The sequence below is a fragment of the Octodon degus genome, unplaced genomic scaffold (assembly GCF_000260255.1).
Source record: "Octodon degus isolate 3935 unplaced genomic scaffold, OctDeg1.0 scaffold00049, whole genome shotgun sequence".
NCBI lineage: Eukaryota > Metazoa > Chordata > Mammalia > Rodentia > Octodontidae > Octodon > Octodon degus.
In genome coordinates this window covers 3,110,832-3,119,339 of record NW_004524625.1, presented here as the reverse complement: position 1 = coordinate 3,119,339, position 8,508 = coordinate 3,110,832, and the positions used below count along the sequence as shown (strand labels likewise).

Sequence of the window (8,508 nt, the reverse complement as noted above, 5' to 3'; positions counted from 1 at the left end):
TGTATTTTAGGGAAGGGTCTACAAGGTGTTCAGGGTCTCACTACTGGATCGAACTTGTACTGATCTGCCTGTTTATAGCCTCCCAAGAGCTGGGATTACAGGCACATGCCACCATGCCCAATCTCAATTGCCCTCTCAGTGTCCCAGGGGCGGGGCTGGCACAGCAAGCCCGGGGAAATTTTTTTTTTTTAGTAAGGGTCTACAGGGTCTATATGGTCTCACTATGTAAATCGAATTCACAGTCATTCTCCTGTTTCAGCCTTCCAAAGAGCTGGGATTACAGGCCTGCACCACCATGCCCAGTCTCAATCGCAGTCTCAGCATGCCCTGGGCACACCCGGGATTGAACCTGGCTGCTGCATCTGCCTAAGCAGGTGCTTTAAGCCACTGAGCTATTTGGCTGGCCCTATGAACATTTTTTCAGAGGAAGAAAATTAAAGAATGGAGACAGAAGAAAATTTCCCACAAGTAATTAAGTGGCAAGAAATCAAGATTCTAAATTGTCAAGTTATTGCTCCCTTGTATTAGACATCATTGTTATTTTAAAATTCTTTTCTATTATTTTTAGGGTTTGAAAATTATTTAAATTTTGTCCCAAATTTAAAAACAAGCATTTTTTTTTTTTTTTTTTGTGGTACTATTCATTAAACACAGGTAACTAACTGTACCACTAATTGTATCTTCAGCCTTAAAATTTTTTCTGTTTGTACACAGGATCTTGGTAAACTGGCTAGGTTGGCCTTGAACTTGTGATCCTCCTGCCTCAGTTTTTTGAGTGGCTGGCATTATAGATGTGTGCCACCATGTCTGGCCAAAAACAATTTTTCTAAGTTTCTATACATAAGCATATAAAAATTACATGACAGATTGAGAATGCCAAGTGTAGTGGCATACCACAAATTCAAGGCCAGCTTCGGCTCCACTGAGAATTTAGGGCTAGCCTGGACTATACATGGAGTCCCTGTCTCAAAAAAATAAAAGTAAAACATAAATTAAAAATTGAGAGCAGTACTGAACTTTGACAAAAGAACAAAACTCTCAGCTTTCTTAAGAACGTACATAGAAAATTAAAGATATACAAACATTTTTTAAAAAACCATGAATATGGTACACACAGAAAGTAGTCTAACTGATTAACAGATCAGGAATAAGGTATTCTAGATTAGACATGGGAAACAAAGAAGTTTTCAAATAAGGCTTTATAAAATAATGAAAAATACTGTAATGAAGCACAGTAGTGAGCAATCTAACTTATTTTTCAATACCAGAGTAATGATATATATGCCAGAGGTAAAGTCATCTCAATTCTATTTAAAGATTTTAAGATTTTAGCCAGACTCTACATTGTCATATCATTTTACACTTATCACATTTATAAGAATTAATTTTTGAGCCATGAGATATAAAATTCATTTCATTTATTATTGTTACTATTTCGTGGTAGTAAAGATGGAATCTAGAGTAGTAAGACCCTAAACACTCTGTAGACCCTTCCCTAAAATATAAAAAAAAAAGAAGAAAGAAAGAAAGAAAGAAAGAAAAAAAGAAAGAAAGAAAGAAAGAAAGAAAGAAAAAAGATTGAATCTAACCCTCTTAAACTATTTTTGCTAAGTCACTAAATTGCCCAGGCTGGGTTTGAACTAGCAATCCTCCTCTCTCAACCTCCTAGAGTGCTGAGATTACAGGTGTGTGCCATCATCTCTAGCTTCAAAATTCACTTTAGACAGAAAAATGAAAACTGTCTTTCAGATTTGCTAGTTGCTATAAAACAGGATTCAAATAAGATGATTAAATATTAAAATGAAAGATTATAGTATTTATTTTTTAATTAAAATTTTTAAAAAATGTATTTGGCTGTTGCAGGATCTCACTATGCAGCTGAGACTTGTGGTGATACTCCTGCTTCCAGCCTTCCCAAAGCTGGGATTACATACGTGTGCCCTGGGGGGCCTGGCTGGTGTGGCATGTGGTGCCAGGGATTGAACCTAAGCTTGCCTAAGCAGGCGCTTTAGTTTGCTGAGCTATTTCACTGGCCTGATTATAGTAGTTTAAAATACAAAATAGAAGGTAAATAATAAAGTATAAAATAGAGGGCAAATATGGCCATTCAAAAACAATTAAGGTGTATTATCAAGACAATAAACACTAAGAGTTTGAGTTTTATAAGTAATATAAGCTGGAAGCATACAAAGTCATGCTATAAAAATAAATCATTTCGTTGGCTAAAGAAAGACTGGAATGGAAAATAATGATGTTTTATTTTACCATGTTATACCTGATTTGAAAAGCAATTATTAAAGTTAGTATTGTATCATGTTAGTTCTTTATTTTTAAAATTACCAGCGTAAATCAAGTTTTGCAGCACACACCTGTAATCCTAGCAAGTGAGAGGCTGGAAGGAGTTCAAGACAAGCCTGGATTAGAGTGAGGCACTGTCTCAAATAAGAACAAAAAAGTACCTGTATAAACAAATCTTCAGTGATGACACACGATTCTTTTAATATTAGCTGTTTTGATAGGTTTCATGGAAGTTTTTGTTGTTGCTACTGTGGCGGTAATGAACCCAGAACCTTCATACTGACCTTCTACCTTTTTCTTTTAAATTTTGAGACAGGATTTTGTTAAGTTGTTAACCTGCCAATGCTGGGCTTGAACTTTGGATCCTATCTTAGCTACCCACAGTGTTGGGATTATACACTTACCCCCAACCCATTCAAAAATTTAAAAATCTTGAGACAGGGTCTTCTTACATTGCCTAGACTAGCCTTGAACGTGTGATCCTCTTGCCGCAGCCTCCTGAGTTGCCTATGATGCCCACCTCATGAAGAATTTTAAACATAAGAACATGCAATAACTGATCTCAAAATAAGCAGGTATATGAAGTTTCTCTTCCTTGATAAAACTTTATTTAATTTAATTTAATTTTTTTTTTTTTTTTTTGGTGGAACCAGGGATTGAACTCAGGCCCTTGCACTTGCCAGGGAAGCGCTTATTCTACTGAGCCGTCTCCCCAGCCCCAATAAAACTCTGAGAAGCATTTCCTGCTTTCTAAATTTTTATGAAAAAACAATTTCATACCAATAAAGAAAGTATCTATAGCTATACTGTGCATCTTTACCTCCCCCCGCCACATCTTTACCTTTAATGTAGTTACTCAGAGTACAAGACATAAACCAAAAAGCTACTTATGAAAAAAATAACAGATAATAACATAAACCTTTGTTTTTGAGGAAATAAGATAAAGTAGTATAAATGAAACCAATTTATATTGAAATGTTTTTTAAAACAACAGAATTTGTAATTTGGGAAGTATCTGAATTTCTCCCTACTTCCTATCTTTTTTCTATTTTTGTCTTTAACTTTTTTTTTTTTTTTTACTTTTTCATATCATCTTGATGTTAGTCTTCCATCTGAGAGGAATAGTTGGCAACATTTTTTCCTGTTCTTTAGATTGTCTCAGGCTGGGAAGATAGCTTGGTGGTCTGAGTGCCCGCCTAGCAGGTGCAAGGTCCAGAGTTCAATCCCTGGTACGGCAGGCTGTGCCAGCCCCAGAATCCCTGTCATGCCATGCCTGCCCTGAAACCAGGCATGGTGGCACACGCCTGTGATAACAGCGCTGGGGAGGTTGAGATAGGAGGATCACTATGAGTCTAAACTGAGTAGCAAGACCCTGTACCAAAAGAATAAAAAATTTGGATTGTCTCTTTACTCTGTTGTTTCCTTTGCTGTGCAGAAGTTTTTAAATTTAATTATTTCGTTTGTTGGTCTCAGTATTATTTCTTGCATCAGTGGGATTCTGCTCAAAATGTCCTTGCTTCTACCTTATGTCTTCAAGAATTTTACCTATTTTATCTTCCAGCAGATTAAGTCCTTTTGGGTAACATTCCGATCTTTGATTCATTTTGATTTTGGTTTAATAAATGGTAAGATATGAGTCTGGACTCAAATCTAAGATCAAATAGCTGTGTGTCCCTTGGGTTGTTTCTGCTTCCTTTATTCTGTTCCATTGAACGATATGCCTATTTCTATGCCAGTACCATGCTGTTATAATCAAAATAGCTTTGTAGTATAACTTCAAGTCTGGCATTATGATTCCTCCTGCCTCACTTTTGGTACCCAGGAATACTTTTGCTATTCAGAGTCTCTTCTGATTTCATTAAATTTTAGAATTATTTGCTCTAGCTCTGAAAAGTTACGTTGGCATTTTGATAGAAAATGTATTAAATCTATGTATCGGCTTTGGAAGTATAGCTACTTTGATTACATTGCTTCTGCCTAGCCAGCAGCAGGGGATATTCTTTCATTTTCTGACATCTTCAATTTCATTTGGATGCAAAGATCACTGTATAGATCTTTTACTTCCTTAGGTTAATGCCTAAGTGTTCAATGCTATTGTGTGAATGGTATTGTTTTCCTAATTTCTTTTTCTGTGATTTCATTATTAGTGTATAGGAATGTTACTGATTTTTGTGTTTATCTTGTATCCTGTTACAAGGCTGAACCCCATTATCCGTTTTAGGAGCTGTTTGGTGGACTTCTTTGAGTCTTGTAGGTACACGATCATGTCATCTTCAAACAATGATTCTTTTCATTTTGTTCTCCTACAATATTCCTTTCTATTTCTTTCTCTTGCCTAATTCCTCTGGCTAATGTTGCAAGGACTATGTTGAACAGGAATGGTAGTAATGGACATCTCTGTCTTTTTCCTGACTTTTGAAGGAAGGCTTTCACAGCCTTTCCCTATTTAATATGATCCTAATAGTAGGTAGGTCATAAAAGACTTTCATCATGTTGAAATAAGGACCTTCTATAATTGTTCTCTTTGGGCTTTTTAAAATGACCACAAATGCATGTTTGATTTTGTGAAGGGCTTTCTCTGCATCTATTGAGATCATTATGTGATTGTTGTCCCTCCTCCTATGTTATGCATTATATTTATTGATATGCATGTGTAGAACTATTCTTGCAACCCTGAGATCAAATCTGCTTGGTGTAACATGGTGTATCATCTTTTTGATGATCTGCTGCTATTTGCCAGTATTTTCCTAAGGACTTTTGTATCTATGTTGATTAAGAGAAAATGGGCTATAGTTCTCTTTTTTGGTTGAGTCTTTGTCTAGTTTTGGGATCAGAATGTTACCTTCTAAGAATGATTTTAGAAGTTCTCCTTTCTGCTCAATTTCATTAAAAAGTTTGAGGAGTATTGGTGTTAGGTATTCCCTGAAAAGTTCCTGCAGAATTTTGGTGTGAATCCATCAGGTCTTAGACTTTTCTCAGTTGGTAAGCTTTTTAAAAAAATTACTATTACTGCTTCAGTTTTATTACCAGTTATTGGACTGTTTAAGACTTTTAAGTCTTCTTGGTTCAGTTTTGGCAATTCATGTATGTGTAGGAACTTTTCATTTCTTTTGAATTCTCTAGTTGGTTGGTACATGTTTGTGAAGTAGTTGCTAATAATTTTCTGGATCTTGGTAGTGTCCATTGTGAACTTCTCTTCATTACTAATTGTACTAATTTGTGTCTTTTCTGGGTAAGACTGGCTAAGGGTCTGCCTATTTTATCTATTTTTTCAAAGAAATAGTACTTTGATTCACTGATTTTTTTTGTATTACTTTTTTAGTCTTCATTTCATTAATTTCTACTCTAATCTTTCTAATTTCCTTCCTTGTACAAGTTCTAGATTTTGGATTGTTCTTGCTTTTCTAAGACTGTAAGATATATTATTAGATTATTTACTTGGGGTTGTTCTGATTTTCCCATGTTTTATCTACAACTATAAACTACCTTTGTAGGACTGCTTTCACTGTGTCTCATAAGCATTGGTATATTGTACAGGTGTTATCATGTAATTCTAGGAACCGTCTTACTTCTTAATTTCCTCTGTGACCCATGATTACTCAAGAGTGTTCTGTTAATTTCCACACATTTGGAGTTTTTGTTTTTCTTTTGCTATTAATTTCTTGTTTCATTGCTTTGTGATCTGATAATATGAATGGTAAAATTACAATTCTCTATTCTGCTTTTTGTTCCTTTTTCTGTTTAAATCTGACTAGTTACTTGACACAAAAAGGTAGTTTTTAAATACTAAATGTTGTCTTTTCCTGATTTTAATACTTTAATTCATCCTTCACCTGCTAGAATCACAAATTTCTAGTAAACAAAACTGATCATATTTCTTCTTAGCTTAATTACTAATAAGAGCAGTGTAGGGGCTGGGGAGATGGCTCAGTGGAATGAGCACTTCCCTGGCAAGCGCAAGGGCCTGCGTTCAATCCCCAGTTCGGTGAACAAAATAAATAAATAAATAAATAAATAAATAAATAAATAAATAAATAAATAACAGCAGTGTAATGAGCATACTACATATATTATCTCATTTAACTCTACAATCCTATGAAGTGCTGTTACTGATCCTCATCTTAGAGGTAAGGATATGATGACACAGAAGATTAAATAAATTATCTAGTTTATATAGGGTATGACAAATTCAAGCTCTGGACCCAGACAAACTAATCCCTGTATCCACGCACTTAAGCACGAATTGATTACGCTTTCCTATTCTTCCTTGGATTTGAACATAGTCCTTTCTAATCTGAAATCCCTGCAAATTCTTATTTATCTTTCTTCCCAGGTATAATGGGCATGATTTCTTTGTTTTCTATTCTATTCTATGGTTCTTTTTTCTTTTTTTTTTCCTATGGTTCTTTGATCTTCATCTTTTATGACTTTTTTGAAGGGTATCACCCATTTAGTTTATGTAATGTGTTTTATTTTGGGTTTGTTTGGTGCTTCCTCATTATTAACTCAGGCTATGAATTTTTGGCATGAATACCAGATAGCTGATATATCCTCAGTGCTTCAGATCAGGAGAAACATGAGACCTTGTTGTCCTTTTACTGGTGATGCTAACTTTGTTCACAAATTTCTCCATGCAGTTTTCCTCATATGATATACATACCATGAATTCATATTAATACTTACAACTTCAATTTAATTACACGAAGATCACCTTAGAAATCTAGTTTATTTGTTTAATAGTTTCTTATAAAACACATTTCAACTATCTGGAAAATCCTATTTGATATGGTGATAGGGTGGAGGTCAAACCCAGGGCCTTGCATATTCCAAGTACATATGCTTTACCACTGAACTACAACCCTAAACTTTTTCCTAAAGTTCAATCTCCAGAACTAAAACATAAACCACAGTGGATGTGAATCAACTTGTTTTTCATTCCCCCTTATATATCAGCAAATATTATTGCTATAGACACAGAAAAAAATATTTGTCACTGGAAAATCATGGATATTGCAGCAGCAGACATTATATTATCAAATAGATCTAAAACACAAAATGGAAAATTGATAGCTATAAACCTGTAAGAATTAACCCAAAATTTTCAAATTTTGTGGAAATGACCTGAGTTCAAATTACAGTAAAGAAGAAAGTGATAATGTCTTTTCTAGAGCATCACTTTAGCACACTTGCTTCCAGTTGGCCTGGAGAAAAGCAAGGTCCAACAAGGATATGTATTTTATTTTAATAGATTTGTTAGATGATTACTGTATAGCTTGAGTTTAAAAAGTTACAGGAGTACTTGTTCACATAAGTACACAATATCTTAAAATTACAGGCTTCTGACACTCCTTAAAATATGCTTAGTGACTTATTTATGTTAGCTAGTTTGTTAAAAGAATGATGACGGGTTGGGGAGATGGCTCAGTGGAATAAGTGCTTCCCTGGCAAGCGCAAGGGCCTGAGTTCATTCCCTGGTTCCGTAAAAAAAAAAAAAAAAAAAAGAATGATAACAGGAGTCAGATATATCTAGGTTACAATCTTGGTTTTGCTCCTTACTGTCATCCAGAGGCAATTTACTTAATACTTCTCAGGTCCTGTCCCTTAAAATGTGCACAATAATCCCTAATTTGTAGGACTTTTGGTAAGATTAGAAGTATGTGTACTAAAGAATACAGTACCATGCACATAGTTGCACTCAATTAATAAAAACTATATTTAAGGTCTGTCACTTGTTTCTACTTTGGATTTGTAATGTCATATACTTAACTCATCATTTCCTACCAAAGTTTCCTGTGTTTGCTTCCTTCAAGTAAGTAATTTATTACATCAAAAAATTTAGCTGAAAGCACAGACCTGCAATCCCAGCACTTGGGAAACAGAACTGTGGGTTTAATGCCAGTCTAAGTTACATCACAGCCTAGAAAAGATCAGCCTGGTAAAATTAAAAAACCCTTGAATAGTCCTTCAAATTATTTTAATAAATTTTTTGAGACTCTGCCTCAGAACAACAACAACAATTCCCAAAATTGTATTAAAATAAATTAAGGGGGCTGGGGAGATGGCTCAGTAGGATAAGTGCTTGACTGGCAAATGCAAGGATCTGAGTTCAATCCCTGGTTTCACCAAAAATAAATAAATAAATAAATAAATAAATAAATAAAATAAATTAAGGAGTGAAATTCAAGGATTTTACAGTTTGTCTTTTCTATA

The 8,508-nt window shown here is 34.6% G+C and overlaps 1 protein-coding gene across 3 annotated transcripts in view; it reads right to left on the bottom strand.

The window, feature by feature from the left end:
• Window positions 1-8,508, bottom strand: part of Acer3 (alkaline ceramidase 3) — a 158,541-nt gene that overhangs the window by 40,353 nt on the left and 109,680 nt on the right. The window lies entirely within an intron of this gene.